We start from the raw sequence: 18,846 nt of genomic DNA, 5'->3' as shown, positions 1-18,846 counted from the left end.
ATAATAATAATAATAATAATAATAATAATAATAATAATAATAATATATATATATATATGCTGGTGTGTCTCAAAAAATAAGAAAGCCACTTTAAACAAAACAAAGAAACAGTAAAACTAATGTAGTCTGATTCACATGCAAATGGCTCTTGTGAGGTAATTCTTTTAGTGAATCACCAGAAACATAGTTCCAAACAGTCTTCTAATTCTTCACTGACTGAACTCGCTGCACTTATACATTAGACTTCATGAGAGCATTTACACTTTCCACTGATGTGATCACATTGCTGTGGGAACCCTCCATTATCCAGATCAGAAATCACTCTGGCCTGCATTCTTTCACTCTATCTATCCATCTGTCCCATCATGTCTCCTCTCCTCTCCTTTCTCCACACTGCCATCTCTAACAGCTAAGTGGCAGAGTTCAGCATTCATGGTCACTATTTTTTTGAGAGACACTTAATGCATGTCTTTCTGCTCTAGTGCTGCTGTCATTCTCTCACTGTCAGTTTTCCGGCTGACGTGTGAATGCTCTGGTCCCCCGGGGTAAATGCTGAGAGGGCTGACAGGAAGAGGTTCACACACATAAAGATGGCAAACACACCCAAACACAGACGCTCACTATGGGGCTTCTGTCAATAACAACTCGGGGCTCATGAAAAATGCTGTTTTGCATATCTATAATGTACAAACCATTCAACTTGTACTTTGTTTTGTAACAGGGGGCCATTAGTTTACTTTCTGATGTTAAATTTCACAAATACTGAAAGTTATTTAATTGAATTCATTGAAGCCAGAAAAAAAATATGCAGATATTCTGCACATGTGAATCGATTGTGCTTGGTTGAATGGATGCAGTAATTGACATGCTTCAATAATTTGTCAAATCACAAAATTAGCGTATGCCAAATTGGATTGTGAATACATCCCTGAAGAACCCGGCCATTATCTACAGTCTTTTCAGACTTTGTCAGAGCAGTTGAGAGTGAAAACTACTGTACTAGATGATCCTTATATTGCTTTGCATGCTGAACTGCGTCCATTGAACATTAACAGCATCAGTAAGAATGTAAAGTGCAGTTAATCGGCACCAATTCAGTGCATCTGAATTGCACATAAATAATCAATAAACCAATAATGGAAAATCTATAAACCGAAAAAAAAAAGAAAAAAAAAAGAAATATACAGAAGACAACATACTGTATGCAACTGACCAGTTCTGAAAAACAAGAATAGATTAAATTGTTTCCATAAGTCTGGTGAACTCAGCACAAGGTTTTGTTTTTTGACTACTTTGAGTAGGAATTCCTTGGGATTGAACACTGCTTACTGTATGAAGCAGGACCCGATGAAATTCTGAAATCTATTTCTAAAATTTGTACAATAATACAATATTTTTTAACATTCAAAAGTTTGGCATCAGTAATTTTACAATTTTTTGCAGGAAGTCTCTTAACTAATCAAGGCTGCAGGTATTTGATCAAAGGTAATATTATGAAATACTACAATTTAAAATAATAATTTTGTATTTTAATACATTTTAAAATGTAATTTATTCTTGTGATAGAAAATACTGACTTTTCAGCAGTCTTTACGTCAGTGTCACATGATACTTGATTTGATTTGATTTGCCTTTATTGTCTCCTAACGGAGAAATTTGTCTTGGGCATTCGGGATAACAGATGCACGCAATATACACATAACACGACATACATCCCCTTCACATAATTTACCACCAACCCACACCCCTTATTTGTTCTTATTCAATATTTTAATAGAAAGTGGTACAAATGAATTAAACCTATTCAGTCTACAGTTTGGTAACCTGTACCTTTTACCTGACGGCATCATCTCATACTCACTGTAGAGGACATGATTCGGATCGTTAGTAATTTTTTAACTTTGTTTCCTTACCGCCTCCTCAAAAAGCTCATTAAGAGTGGTCGGTGGCACTCGTCCAATTATTTTTCCCGCCCTTTTAATCAATGTTTGGAGCTGTGATTTTAGTTTAACTGACAGGTTACCAAACCAAGCTACCATACCATATCGGACAATAGACTCAATAGATGCCTTATAAAATAATAACATAATATCCTTTTCAACACCATGAACTCTTACTTTCCTCAAGAAATATAGACGCTGACATATTCTTGAGGAAACATACTCCACTTGATTTGACCACTGCAACTGTTTGTCTAATTTAATTCCTAAATATTTATATGTTGTTACTTGTTCAATCGGTACTCGTTCAATTATAATAGGGCTTTGATCTCCTATAGACCTAGGGTCAAAAATCATTTCTTTGGTTTTATTAACATTAAGGAGCAAGTTATGCTTATTGCACCACTTAACCTTAATCACTTAATCTCCTCTATATCCTGTATGTAAATACCAATGTCTGATTTGTTGTAGAGTAAACTAAGTATGGCCGTATCATCTGAAAATTTAATATTAAAATTATTCCTACCGATAGTCAAAAAAAAAAAAAAAAAAAAACATTTCATTATGATGCAGTGCTCATGGAATTATTATGATTTTTAATTATTATCATCAAATATTCAATCAAATATTAGGATTCCTCGATAAACAAAAAGACAATCTAAGGGATTACAGAAAGATAATTTAATTATAAATGTTCGTATTGTCACGTTTGATCAATTTGCATCTTAACATAATACAAGTATTTATTTCTAAAATAAAATAAAATAAATGAAAAAAAAAAAAAAAAAAAAAAAAAAAAATTAAACGGTGGTATAGCGTATTCCACACAACTGTACTTTAGCAATTGGAATGACAAGTTTCTTATTCCATTGTGGCAGGTTTTTAGATTTTCCCATGCAGCTCAGGAAGCACTGTAAATCCACTTTGATGAAAAGCTGTTTTTCTTGCCTAAGATTACAAGTGGAGCCCAGCCTGTCTAAATCTTATTGCTAGCACTTTACCCGGGCCTGGGGCGGCATTAAACCTGTCTCGCACTTAAAATGGAGAGCCTCGCTCTTTATCCTGCAAAAGAAAAGAAAAAAGAAAAAAGCCAACTGCACAAGGTGCGCTGTTTCGCAGAGAAAGAGAATTGAAACTTTTATCTTGAAATAGGTTGGGGCCCAACAGCACATAGTATTTATCCTGACAGATCACAGGGGTGCGAGAGGCAGAAAGAAAGAAGGAAAAATAAATCTGTCCAGGGTAGAGTGGCTGAATGGGTCCCAGGAAGACTCCTGCGCTCAATGATGCAGTCTTCATCAAAGGCCATCTTCAAACAGCACAGCTCAGCTGGAGCATGCCAATTTGATCACTTTAGAACATACGGCCCACTCACTGTTCCAGTTTTGAAATGCCTTGTCAACATTGATTAGCCCACTGTGAATGTGAGATCTCTGCTACTGTGAGAAACACAGCTGCCTGCACCAAGAACAAATGACATTTCTCTGATGTCACAAAGTGCTGGACAAGATGTTACACAATGTTCTCTGCCCTTTTCTCAGTCTTGCTATTTTTTCCCCACCTGGTTTTCTTCCCTGACTATCAACCACCTCTGCATCCCACAATGTTGTAGATACGGTTGAAAACCTCAACCTCTAAGCCCTTGCATTTCAGCTAGTGGAAGTAGCCGTGCCCAATTAATGCTGGCAGACACATAACATGTGACTGTCGGCAGACGGTGTGTGATTCCATCTGCCTGGTCCGTCTAGCCTGATCCAGGCAGGGAAGGAAGAGGACCATATGGACGGTAGCCTTTCCTAGCTACGCAGCTGGAGTCGTGCAGCGGCAGATCAACACCATCTCACATCTGGAAAAGGCCAGGAGCCAATAATTATCTACTGCCATTCTGTCATGCAGACATCATGTAGGTTGAGAACAGATGATCCTGCATGTCCAGCACAGAGATAATGAGAGCTAATCATTTATTTTCAGTTTTTCATCTGGTTTTTTTTATCATCTGTTTTTCCAAAGTTATATCAATTTTGGGTTTATAGATTAACAAATAACACATTATTTTGATTGTCCAATTTAGACATTCTGCTTTTTAAGTAACTTTGCAACCAAAAATTTAGTACTTGTAATCAGATGATATTAATGGCAGTAAATTATTCATAATTTTTTTTTTCTGTTTTTTTTTTTTTCCTTCTAAAATATTTAATGTGTGGCATATTGTTTAGCATTGAACATTCACAATATAGAACGATCATGTAAATGTCATGTAAATTAAATGTCTTCTGAATTTGAGGACAAAAGCGACTCTAAGTCAATTATACCATGTATGACATGAACAATTATGTTGAACAATTTACTAAACTCTGTCAATGTATAACTGACAAGTTAATACTTTAATAATTCAATAACACATTTGCTTGTACACAGTTCTCTGATGTTGGTTAAAAGTCACTTTGGCATATAGGTAAACAAATAGACTATTTCAAATGTAATAATCATAAGTAATGTAAAAAAAAAATAATCCAAAGTAGCCTGAATTATGAGTCAAAAAAAAAAAATTGAAATTACATTAGTGACTGCAATTTTCATCATGCAATTTTGTAATGAGTGACACATTATCAATGGTAATGAATGTATTCAGCACTGACTACCAGTCATTAGAGTATTAGTAGACTGTCTGCATAAAAGACATTCTGACTATAAGTAACTTTGCAAGTATCTCATCTTATACTATTAACAGTCTAGTAAAAATCTAGTGAGACTTAGTTGACGTAGCGTCAAAGTTACTTATAGTTAATAGATTGTCTAAAGTGGTCTACTGAAACAAGTGTAACACTTAACGTTAAAATGGGTATGCTATATAGACACAAAGAAAATCGAGAAAAATGCTGGATCAAGATTGGAGTTGCTGCTGCAGTGCCACTTTGTTCATCATATCACTGGAAAGAAAAAGACAGTGAGATTTACGGTTCAATTACAGTCATAAAACTTTCAGCCTGTCTTGCCTTCTACCTCACGAGAGAAAACAAAATAATACCTTTGGGGTAGAGATATCCTCACAGCCTTTGACTATAAAAAAGGGAAGGGGGTGGAAGGTTATTAGAAATCCAAGTCTTTCACAAATGGAGAAGGGCGGGGGGTATATCTCTGGAGAATACGGAGAGAGCCACTAGCAGCTTTTTATCTCTGCACAGCCGAATTTCAATAACTCAAAGAGGATGTGGGCAGAGAAACTGTGGGCAGTTTTCCTGTCACAAACACGTAATAGAGTGGTCAGAGTGCTGTTAGAATGATGCATTCTGGGAAAGTAACAACACAGCAGAGCTGCATGCTTTGCGATTACTAAGAAATGCAGAGAAACTTTGTACAATGTCTATCTATCTATCTATCTATCTATCTATCTATCTATCTATCTATCTATCTATCTATCTATCTATCTATCTATCTATCTATCTATCTATCTATCTATCTGCTCTTGTTTTTGTGACATATCAGGACACAACTTTTTATAATGACATGGGTATGACACAGGTATTACAAGGAGAGGGTGACTAATGAGGACATAACTAGAGTTGTTCCGATTCCGATAGTATCGGAAATATCAACGATACCACAACAAATTCTGGCATCGGCGAGTACATGAACCCATATACCAATCCGATACCATTTTCTTAAACAAGACCTAGTTATGACCACTAGCTTTGCCTAGCCGCTGCACAGTTCTTCTTCGCTGCTCAGAATGCATTGCAAACACAGGAAGTTTGCTGTGTTGCCACAAGCAACCCCTGTTTAGAGAAGCAAAGAAGAAATGAAAACACCTTAGCAGCACTGATCTATATATGACTGGATCGCTCATCGGGTTCTAAACTGCCAACATACAGTGAAGCCGTTTCTATATTATAGGTCAGTGGTTAGCATTATGTCTGCTGTTTAGCAGTATTTCAGACTGGACCAAACAGGCAGTAAAACGGCGACTAGGGATGCCACAAGTACTGCCACTTCACTACCAAGTCGGTGCTGAAAATTAAAAAAATGTGTTTATCCCAGCGTCTCTGTAGTACCGGTAGTAAGCTCGAGTATATTTGTTTCCCGCAAGCTTCATTCAGTCGCTTCCATGTTAGTCTAAGAGCAGGGCTCCAGACTATAGATGAATATATATATTAGTGTTTGTTATATATGTTGTAATATTAAACTGCAAAATACTATTTAAATATTACTCCTGCAAATTCTACATCTCTGTGGGTGACGGGCGCAGATGCACGGGAGCTCTGTGTTTTGTAGTCTCTGCCCTGTGTCACCATATGAGGACATGAAACGCATAAACCGTCACTTCATGAGAATTCACCGTTTCATTTCAGAAAACTGTTCGGTTTTTATGTAAGGAAAAGCTAAATTCCTTGACATGTCTGTGTGTGGTGGCTCTTGATGCCTTGACCCCAGCCTCAGTCGATTGCTTGTTAAGTTCACTCAAATTCTTGAATTGATTTTGTTTGACAATCCTCATATGGCTGCGGTTCTCTCGGTTGGTTGTGCATCTTTTTCTTCCACACTTTTTGCCTTCCACTCAACTTTCTGTTAACATGCTTGGATACAGCACTCTGTCAACAGCCAGCTTCTTTGGCAATGAATGTTTGTGGCTTACCCTCCTTGTGAAGGGTGTCAATGATTGTCTTCTGGACAACTGTCAGATCAGCAGTTTTCCCCATGATTGTGCAGCCGAGTGAACCAAACTGAGAGACCATTTTGAAGGCTCAGGAAACCCTTTCAGGTGTTTTGAGTTGATTAGCTGATTGACATGTCACCATATTCTAATTTGTTGTGAATTGGTGGGTTTATGTTAAATGTGAGCCAAAATCATCACAAAAACAAAAAACAACAACAGAGACTTAAACTTTAAGACTTAAACAAAGAGTTTCACAATTTGAGTTGAATTACTTTTCCAAGACATTATAATTTATTGAGATTAGCCTGTATATGCACAATTGGAAAATAATTTCAACGGTTACATTTTATTTTTATTTTTTTTGGTCCAATAAACTACCAATGTTTTATTACAGATGCGCACATTTTATTTCACATCTTCTGAACTGTTTACAACAAACACCCACTTAACCCACTGAAAGGGTTGGAAGAGGAAGGACATTTTTTAATATAACTCGGATCGGATTATTCTGAAAGAAGAAAGTGACATACGCCTAGGATGCTTCGAGGGTGAGTAGAAGATGGATGAATTTTCCTTCTCAGGTGAACTAACCCTTTAAGTGAATGCTTTGATTCAATGTGTTGTTTGCTGTGTACAAACACTGAGCATCAAATCAAGGGGAGGGTGATGTTAATACAGACATATTTACAACAATATACGACACAAATACAGAAGAAAATACAAGTTTAAAGTTGTTTTCTAAAGTTTAAAAGAAGATCATTACCTTGAATATACTGTATTATACAAATGTTTTTTCTTCTTACCCTCTCATTCGCAGAATAGAGTGAAAAATTGCTGTCCATGGTCCTGAAATAAGCTCCCAACTGCTGTCCTTAGTGCTTAAATAGCCAAATAGCTCACAATTTCACTTCCTCACTGCTGTATTATGTGATATAATGCACTTTGGAAAATATTGTGTCAGAGTAGGGTGTCAGGTACTTCTGCCTGTTTCTAAAATATATGGTATGCAGGTACATTAGCTTTTAATTAACACTGGGGAAAAAAAAAAAAAAAAGCTTTTGTGTCCCTTGCTGCTTTTCCAAGGCTTCAGTGGTGTGATGCAAGCAGACATCAGCACAAAGAATCACACACATAAACACATAGCTCTATTATCCAACCCAAACTCCCCAGAGGCCATCCCTGCTTCCTCAGACATGTATGCAGAAAGCAATGGAGGTAATGAACTCTAATTGTGTGAAGTAAAAAGGCTCAAATGCATTGGCAGAGTGAGGGACAACCTGAGAGGGAGTTAATAGGTGCCAAAGTGCTGATAGACGGCGAAAGAGAAAGAGACTGAAAAGAATGGAACTCAGTACAGAGAGAAAACTAGCTAGACAGCTAGGTAAATTAAATTACTGAAAGTGTAAATCCTACAATGCCATGAATTCCGATGTCCCTATACATTAGACTTTAATAACATAATATTCACTTTTATACAATACAGTTAAAAAGGTTGGGGTCAGTAAGGAATATTAAATTGACCATAAATCAAAGCAGTAATAATTTCACTTCTTTGGTTTATGTGGATGTTGAAGCACAAACATACATAAACACATGCATCCAGATATCTAATGTGGATTCTATGTGGATTCAAGTACTACCAAATTCAAAAACATTTTTATTATGATTCCAAAAATTCACTGAAAAGCAATGGAAAAGACTGACAGGAAAACACCCTTAAGTGCGATTGAAATCATCCAGAGACCACCTGCATGTTCCTCATGCACTTCACATCTCCAACCCCTCCAGTCAAGTGTGCCGAAATCATGACACATTCTTTCACAGACCACTGGCTTGCCGAGGGATGGAACATGTTTACACATATCTGTGCATCTTGCTGATTATTTCTAGAGAAGTGTGTCCCCCACATCAGTCACCTGCTCCCAAAAAACAAAGTCATTCAAGTGAGGACATATCGTCATCTTGTTGCTACAGGCAGACATAATCCTTATCTTCAGTGTCACTGCTCAACAGTTTCTGATAGCCTGCTTCAGTCTGGTTTTCTACTAGAAACCTGAGAAACAAAGTGATTTTTGTCAGGGATCTTCTGAGTCTATCTCTCTCTCTCTCTCTGTGTGTGTGTGTGTGATATATGAGATGACCTCATTCTCAAACCATAAAACGACATAGGGTACAAATACAAAAATAAATAAATAAAAAAACAAACAAATAAATTATGCATGTTTACAAAGCAAAGAAAAGCAAAGCAAAGAAAAATAAAATGAAATAAAATAAAATAAAATAAGAAAAGAAGACAAACAAAAAACAAAGCAAAGCAATGCAAAACAAAACAAAATAAAATAAAATAAAAGATAAGAAACCAAACAAAAAGCAAAGCAAAGCAAAACAGTAACATGAAAAAAACAAACAAACAAACTAGAAACAAACCTAAAATATAGATCATCAAGCAATAACATTTGAGAACCACTGCTATAGTAAATGTATGATCTACCACTCTATAATTACAATTGGTGTAATATAAGATTAGCCTTAAGCAACGTAATGCCTTCTCACTAAGCTAAATGTGTTATGAAGCATTCTATTACAATCATTTAAGGAGCAGGAGATTCCTGTCATAAGACAGCCCATAGACTCTGGCCTTAATCTTTACTTGTATACAGGTCAGTAGTTCCCACACTTTATGTGCTCTTAGGTACATCAGCACCATGGCAAAATCTCATTGCTAGACATAAACAGTAGACATAATCAATGCGTTTCCATTCTTTCCACATTGACAGCTATGCTCAGTTGTTGTTTGAAAAAGTATCTTGCCATTGTGCTAATACTTGCATCATTACTGTATCAATTGTATTCACCCAGGATATCGACTAACTTGTAACATGACAGTTTGGACAGCCATTTCTGTTGCTAGCAAAACAAATACACTACAATTTTGTCTGCATGAATCAAATAAAATAAATGATCTCACTTTGGCTTGCACTTTATGTCAACCATATCAAGCATGTTAAACAAAAATGACAGTTCCTGCTTTTCTAAACCAAGTTTTAGTGCTTAATTCTCAAATTGCATTTGAAAAGTGAGAACTCCAAACACTGACAGACATCACTTCACAAGCAACTTAAAAATGGGTTCCATGTGGCACTGACGACTGATAAGATAAAAATAACATTTGGCGGTACAGATGGCTTTGCTGGGGAGAGTTCCAGCAGATTTGTTTGAAAAGACTTTTCATCATCTATGTGTACATTGGTAAAGCATCTAGTACCACTGAAACAAACTTAATTCCTGCTAACGCCAAGTGTGTTTGCAATATGGATGAGTTAAAACTATAAAAAGACGCAAGCTTAGCTCACAGTCGTACAAAAGCAGGAATTAAATTGTACACTGTATCCAGTCTTTGCACAGTGGCAGCTTATGGGTGTCTGCAGAATAATGCTGTATATTTAATGCAATCTGCCTGCAGAAATATGGTAATCATATACAGTGTGTAAAAATGTGTAAAAATCATCAAACAGAACATTAACCCTTCTTCCACTTTCATTTTCCCATATTTTTTTTTAATAGCATTTGCTTTTACTTTATCATTTTTAAGATCTAAATGTTACATTTAAATATTCAACAAATAGTTAAACAGAAATGGATCTATGAATGGCATGACAAACATTGTACTTTTATTTTAGATTAAACACATATAACCTTGCAAAAATTGTTAAGCCAGTACACTTTTATAATATAATCAAGGCCATATAAAGAGCTTTTATTTTTTCTTCAAAATTATATTTTATTTAATATTTATAGTTATAGTAAGTTAACATCTCTAAACATACCTATACTACATTTGACATATTTTCATGACAATCACGATAGTTTATGTACACTGTCCTTTTTTATTGACAGCCGTTAATGTATCCTGGACAATGGGGTTTTCACACCATGAAAAAAAAAACATCATGAAGAGTTGAGCAGACAGAGAGTAGAATGAAATAATAAGTAAGTGGCAGGACCTTTTGTCGTTTTTCTCCAAAAAAAAGACACATTATCTGTCTGGGTTTGTGTGGATCTGTGAAAAGCTAAGAGGCTTTCCTCCAGCTCTCCCACCCTGTCAGCACAAAGGAAAGACGCTTGCAGAGAATTACAGCAAACGCCGGGGGGGTATTTTCAATGTGACATGCCACTGACCTCATGGCATCTGATCAGAGCCTGATCCTTCCCCTTTAAGATGCCTCAGAGCATTGTGGGTAACCTGAGGGGCCAGAGTTTGCTGTGGCAGCAGTGCAGTAGGGCTCGCAGAGAACATAAAATAGTAGGCAAATCCATGTATTCCCCTATGAAATGGATGCTGGTACAAGGAGTGAAAAATAAAACCCTATTTGATTAGGGAGGCTGAACTACCTGATTAGAGTCTCATTGTAAGAGGGATTATCTCAGCATGAATTTATTATCTATGATGAAATTTACAATAATAACAGTCAATTTGAGAACAAACCAGCATATGGGATTAAGAGCTTTTAACACAAACACAGTAACACTGGAGTGTTAGTAATGGTCTGCGTCCCTTGGTTAATAAGGGGATAAGAGAGAACAGTGTTCCAGCCCTGAATACATTTGCATAGAGCAGACCAAAATACAGGTGCTGCCACCAACATGTAAATGTAAAAGGATGAAGGGTTTGCACCATTTTTTTTTTTAATAAACTACAATATAAAACAAAGCCACATTTTAAATCTGCATAAGCAAATGCAATGCTAACAACAAACAGTTGACACATTTCAGCTAATACCATTGATTTTGTCCATTTACATATTTAGAATTAGAAAAAAACATTTAGTTTTCCTTTTCTCTTGACATTTACTACTTAGTGCTTATTGTAGTAAGTAATAATCAAATGATAACTCTAGTGACACATTTTCAAAAGCATTTTTTGATGGACTGATTCAAAAACATGAGGTTTTTATAAAAGATGACCACTGGAGAATCGCTGTATTAAAGCTATGCCGGCAACAAATCTGCCTAGAAACAGACGATAAGCAAGGTGCTTATTTTTTTTGTTACAGTGAATAGTGTATTTACTGCTATTGTTGCAGTTTTGCTCACATAAGCAGCTTGGATGCAGTCCATATATGATCACGTAGAATTATATATATTGTACAGTATGTGATTATTCAATATTTAAACAAATCAACATATGTTTATTTAATATGTGATTGTTCAATATAAATCAACATGTATGATTAGAATGTGTGTGTGTGTGTGTGTGTGTGTAATATATTTATAATTATTTAATTACATATCTATACAAATATTTATATGTACTACTAATATTATCAAAACATGTATGGTTCCACTTTATTTTGAAGGTCCCTTTAACTCAATCTGTTGACTGTAAGAAACGTTGCTTGCAAAGTTGCTAATAGTCAGTAGAATGTCTGTTGGGACACCATCACAATAAAGAGTTAGCAGATAATAAGCTCTAATGGAAATTTGTTTGACATGTACGTGCAATTTCAGTTATTGTCAACAAAATGTTCAAACAGGACCATTAAAATGAAGTGCTACCAAATATATATAGTAGCTGACATCCCATCATCCTCTCTGACAGAGCGACAGGAGGCAGTTCCTCCATTTTTCCTTATCTACCGATGCACAATGGCTTGGATTAGTCTCAGGGTTGCCTTTCTCCAATGTCTATAAGCCATCAGCTTCAGATTTTTCCTATCAATCGTACAAACCCCATATGTCAGAACATGATGTAACATGCTCGGTGAAGCCAAACACAGCTCAGGTGGCAGGCAGGAGATGTTTTTGTGAGGTGGAGCATGGAAATATTAAGTGTCAGTATGAAATGATAACATAGATTCTGTGGATAATCATCGCCTCGGCGTAATGTATTACAAACATGTGCATTCTTGTCGCGTTGGATTATTTTATGACCCCTTGTGTTTGCGAACATGAGAGAGCCCAAGGCCGATGAGAACAGAGAATGAGATTTGAAGTTGCTGTGAGTGCGCATTTGCTTTATTGCACTTAAATAAATAACCTTTGGCCCAGTGGCATAATTCATCTTCATTTTCTGACGTAAACAAGGAGCGCGATTGGTGGTGGGAGAGAAATTCATTTGTGTTTTGCCTTTAAGCAAACGTCTGTGCATTTTTCATCTGATCTCTTACTGAAGTCTAATTATGTGTGTCTGTGCCAAAGTGTGTATGTGTGTCCATTAAGTCACATCTGCTTGTCTTTTTCAAAGACAACATGTCACACTAGCAAACAACACACTGTTTAAAAACTGACATCAGGCATAAAAAGAATGTTTGAAGAATTTCTTACTCTGTCATGAAGTCCAATATAGTTTGAGTCTTGAGCTAACACAGGGAATAAATGACAAATCTAAACAGACCTGCACGCTCTTTTTGTCAGCTTGTCATAGACTTCATAACACAGCAGAGGCATGCTTCAGATCTTTGCAATATAAAACAGTGTTGCATTGCTCACTGCAAAGAAATACACAAACTAATTATATAACCCACTGTCCTCTGTTTATAATGGTGCATTGGGAATATCTTCTTCAATATTGCTTCATAACACAAGTGAATTCATTTGTTTATCTTATAATAGACTGAGTCTAAGGAGATGAGGACAAAAACAAGCAATGAGAATTCAGGGAGCTTTGAAGGCAAATTTCATGATATTCAAGAACAAATGTATTTATCATCAACTGGAAATTATTGAAATACTTAAAAAAATTATTGTTACATACCAGAATGGAGCCAGACTAAATATGAGATTGTAAATTAAATTACAAAACTACACAAGTCTGAACATCCAAAGAGGCTCACTGAATAATAATACCAAGAAAATGCATTAAGAAAATAGCAGACATGATCAGCTAGAGACAAAAAAGCTGGAAAATCTGACCACTAATATAATAATATACTAATATAATATAATATAATATAATATAATATAATATAATATAATATAATATAATATAATATAATATAATATAATATAATATAATATAATATAATATAATATAATATAATATAATAGTTATTATTACAGTACCTGCCACAAGTTTATAAACATTACATTTATTTGATTTAGAAATAAATCTCTTCTACTTATCAATGCTGCATTTATTTGATCAAAATAAAGTAAAAAACAACAATATTGTGAAATATTATTACAAAACAATTTATATATTTTAATATATTATAAAATTTAATATATTCCTGTAATGCAAAGCAGAATTTGCTGCATCATTACTCCAGTTTTCAGTGTCACGTGATCTTTCAGAAATAATTACAATTTGATTTGATGCTCAAGAAACATTTCTGATTGTTATCAATGTAGAAAACAGATGTGATGCTTCATATTTTGTGTGGAAATGGAGATGCGTCTGATTTTTCTGGATTTGTTCATTGATAAGTAGAAAGTTCAATAAACAGCATTTATTTGCACACACACACACACACACACACACACACACACACACACACACACACACACACACACACACACATATATATACATACATACATACATACATACATACATACATACATACATACATACATACATACATATATATATATATATATATATATATATATATATATATTTTTTTTTTTTTTGACACATTTATTAAATAGCAACCTATTTAAACATTGAAACATTTTAGTGTCTTCGCACTTCACTCATTTTTCATCACTGTAATGTATGATGAAATTGTTAATTTCTCTCTCTTTTTCCAAAATCTTACCATATATGTTTGAGTGATATCATTGTTTCCACAAAAAAGCAGCAAAAACTTGTATTATTATTATTATTACTATTATTATTATTATTATTATTTCATCTTTTAATACTGATCTGCATGATCCAGGTGGGTCATGATTCTAGAGAGAAAAGAAAAAGAAGAAAAATCTGGATTTATCTGGAAGAATCACACCCATTTCTCTTTTAGTTGTGATGATGACTTGTCTCAATTTAATATTCATCTCCTACCATTAAAACTATTGTTTTGAAAAAGTGCTCAATCCCCACTCCTACTAGATCTTGTATCTTCTTTTTCAGGCTGGATAGTAGCAGCTATCAAAAAAGTAATAAGACAGTACAGCATATATATTCCACCTCAAGTCCCCACAGGCCATATCAGCCTTAGTTCTCACAGACATAATGGGGTAACTTACCACATAAAAACAGAACAGTTTGTCATGGTCAGCCCAGAGGCAGGAGAAGAGGCAATGTCCATGGCCTACAAGCAAAACAGAAAAAAAAAAGAATTAAGAACAACACCTTGTATTGAACTATATTTAAATCCACTTCATTAACACTAGAAGGTCAAAAATGCATTGTTAGTAACTTATCATTTGACTTGGGTGAAGCCTCAGATTGTGTGCAAAGCTTGGTGAGCTGTGCTTCACTCATTATATGAGATGTGAAATGTTCTCAGTATAGGAAAAAAAAAAAAAAGTTCCATCTGTTTACTTGGAATCGATAAAACATCTTACAGCCACTACACTCCAACAGTTAGTCAACAGTAAACTAACTTTAAGATGTAAAAAATTTTGTCAGATGTTCTGTACAATAATGATCCGAAAGGACCTTAATGTACTAAAGCAGCACACTGTTGCTATGGTTACCTTCTAAGGTGAATGATTTTCTGTTCATGAGCGTCTATTTACCATTGGTAAAAACATCTTATAGAAGAAATCATACAATAGTTGGTAAGAAACAAGCTGCCATGTTGCGTTCAGAAAAAAAAAAAAAATCTATTAAAATATTCATAATGTCAACAGCAACTGCAGCTCATAAACTTTAAGTGTATATTTAGGTATTTGTAAAGCCTCAGTTATAACGTCTCAAATCTTTTTGATAACTACTGGCTAGTATTTTACAGTCAGCCACCACAAACCATTTCACATTAACATTATCGCAAAATATTATCTCCACACTGCTGCTTAAGCCCTAGCTTTTCATTATCAACATTGCTATGGCAGGTACATATTCTTCAGCCATTTATCAGAAATGAAATCCCCATCTCTCATTAAAGGTAAACCGTTTTTAGCATCCGACAGATCTCCTTTTAAGCTACTTTCCCATTATAGCAAATGGCTGCCTCATTCTTTATATGCATTTCTTAGACATAAGCATGTTTCTTTGGTTATATTTTAAATATAATAATAAAATAAGCTTTAGGAGACTATTCTTTCTATAAAAAGCATTTTATATTATGATGCAAAGCTACTTAAAGGTACAGGTTGTAGGACCTGCCACAAGAGGGCACACTATCAAAACAATAACAATCGCGTGGTTTGATGACACTAAGAAGGAGCATGGAATGATGGGATTTGTTGTCTTCTACCCAACCGCTGACGACTATCAATCAGATGAAAAGATAAATCATGGATTTAACGTGAGTTCAACGATTTGCGCGAGTAGATTAGATACAAAGTCAATGCAAAGACGAGATCAGACTATGGATCAGAAGCGTCCTCACATGGGTCTAGAGACGCGATGCCCCACGTTTGGCGTGTATGCCCCATTATACTTATCTTGTTGAGTGTTATAATAGCATAAGTTTCCTGTAAAGATACAAATCAAAACAACTCACCTGTCGAGTAAAACACAAGCGAGATCAGAACCTCTTTCTAGTTGAAGTTTGTTGCGATATTTTACTGCAAATTGTACCTTTAAATAGATTGCAGTGATGACTTGTAATGCCTCACATTTTATTCAGGATGAATCTATTTGACACTGAGAACAGTTTTTAACTGTGTTTTTTGAAGACTGAGGCTGGCAGTGAGTGACTGCAATATAAGAAAGATTTGGGTATTAGAACACATGGAATTGGTGAGTAGGCTCCTCTGTGTGATAAAGTTAGAGGGCAAAGAAAGTTGAAGGACAGTGAGACAGGGAAAGACAGATGTTTGCAAGCACATGATGAGTGATGAGACTAGGTTAGAGACTGAACTGTGCAATATTCTGGTACAAAAAAAGGTACTGCAGCACTAAAGATTTAAAACAGCTGTGCAACTGATAAAAGAAACTACACTTTATATAAAGTATGTTTAAGCATAATTGACTCTTTTTGCAGGTTACATCGATACACCAGTGTCAATAACTTTCTTGATAAGAGATTCATTTATTAATTTATTCAAGTGAATTTCAAATACACCGATTCATTCACTGACTTTCACAAGACAGATTTAAATGCTGAGTCATTGAATCAGTCACTTAAGCAATTCGATCAAACACAATTAATCATTCTCTGGTTTCTTTCATAAATCTAAATCCGTATTTAAATATGTTATACGTAAACAAGTTATTTAATATCAACTTTAAGTTTATCCTTTACATAAACATAAATATAGAACATTTGTTTTATTCAATTACGATAACATTCATCTATTTCTAAGGAATATATTTGAAAACAACTTCACAATATGCCTCATGATGTTTATTATTATTATTATTATTATTATTATTATTATTATTATTATAGTGTTATACCTCTACTAAACAGATAAAACATTAGTCATTCTATGACCCTGTATAGCACACATATATTTAGTAGTTTATTTAAAGTACCATCTTTTCAGAATCACTCACAAATTATTATAATGGTTACTGTACCAAAGCTGAAAACTCTGGTATTGGACCAGCCCTAAATTCACCTAATGAACCATATCTGTGCTTGCATGTGCATTTAGCCTTTCTGTTTTCAGTTAACAGGAGTAAAAAATTTGTCATTATATAACATTAGTTGCCATGTCCTCCTATCGTTTCCACAACCTGTAACTAGTTGCAAATCATTAATGTCTTCATCCATAGTCTTAATTTCTCTTGTTAACCTCCTCATCGGTCCTTACCTTATTTTCTATGTTTTTTTCTCCTACATCTACATCTTAGTTAAGTGGCACCAAAATAGGTTAGTTGAGCTCAAGGAAATAACATCTGACTCACCCTTTCTCTATACTTTGATACAACCTTGTTAGAAACCCAAATTATCACTAGCATGCCTGAACTGTGTGTATGTGTTAGGGGTCTTTGGCTATTCATCACACTGTTAGACTGGCTAGAAACAGCAAAAATTTGTTTCTGTGCAAGTCCCAGTGTTTGTTTGTCAACTGTTTGTTATTCAAGTATTCATCCATATTTGTCTTCTAGGTATGTTGCATGTGTACACAGGGCCATGCCCTTAAACCAGGCTTTTTAAAAAACATATAAATAAACTGGGGATTTTCTCCAGTGAGCTTGACTGGACTGAACTCTTTTGCTTTGTTCTTCAATTACAATCTCGAAGCTCATTGTTGCTTCTATTTATATACTGTTACAAGTCAGCTGCCTCCTCCCTGATTATCATCGACACCCCGTCCTATACCGCTGCCCTTTACCAGTCTCCTGACAGGAGTGGGTGTGTGAGAGAAAAGGGGCGCTGGGTGAGCCAGGGCTGGGGTGTGTGTGATAGGGCACACCTGAAGGAAATGGAGCCTCATCACCACTGCTGTTGAAAAGCCCAACGCGCTTCTCCTCAGGAGACCGGACTCTTCTCCGTGTATGCACACTGATGTTCTCAGTCCTTACCTGGACCCTTCCTCCATGAACACTACCCGACCCACACAAACCCTGGACACTCTTCCCCTTTGGCCACTTCTATTGCCCATTTTGTTTTATTTTCTGTTAAGAAAAGCCTCACCACGCCCACTGTGTCTGTCGTTTGCTCCTCCCGCCACAATACCAATATATACTTTTATATATATTCCACCTTTTAAATAGCTATACAAATTGTTACTTCTTTCAAATAAATTCAGTTCTTTGAACTTTCTATTTATCAACAATTATCCACAAAATATTAAGCAGCACGAGTGAAATATTTTCTATGCGCCAAATTAGCATATTTGAATTATTGATGAAGGATTGAGTGATACTGAAATTCAGCTTTATCATCACAAGAATAAATTACACTTAAAAAGCAAAGTTTCTATGGTTTGTTATTTGTGTGTGTGTGTGTGTGTGTGAGAGTGTAAAAATAAAGTAGGTTACCATCTTTGTGTATGTGTAATTTGGAAATTTCCCTTTTTCAAACTATTAAAGCCTTACAAAGCCTAGAGGAAACTTGAAGCTAGAATTTGCCTCTTATTGCCAGAGATAGTCATGTTTCACAGTCTCCCTCTGAAGCCAGACTCCATGTCTCCAAAACAGAATTATGTATCCCCAGGGCCCAAAAATAAACCTGATGCTCTGTTTGGC

General features: G+C 35.3%; 1 protein-coding gene across 3 annotated transcripts in view; it reads right to left on the bottom strand.

The window, feature by feature from the left end:
• The window catches only part of lingo2 (leucine rich repeat and Ig domain containing 2), a 326,054-nt gene that overhangs the window by 160,184 nt on the left and 147,024 nt on the right, over positions 1–18,846 (bottom strand). For all 3 annotated transcript variants that reach the window (XM_052574215.1, XM_052574216.1, XM_052574214.1), the window contains one exon: positions 14,784–14,848. The gene's annotated coding sequence lies outside the window, so the exon portion shown is untranslated. The remainder of the gene's footprint in view (positions 1–14,783; positions 14,849–18,846) is intronic.

This window comes from Carassius gibelio, chromosome B14, assembly GCF_023724105.1.
Source record: "Carassius gibelio isolate Cgi1373 ecotype wild population from Czech Republic chromosome B14, carGib1.2-hapl.c, whole genome shotgun sequence".
NCBI lineage: Eukaryota > Metazoa > Chordata > Actinopteri > Cypriniformes > Cyprinidae > Carassius > Carassius gibelio.
The sequence above is the reverse complement of the archived record's forward strand: the minus strand, read 5'-3'. Positions and strand labels throughout refer to the sequence as shown.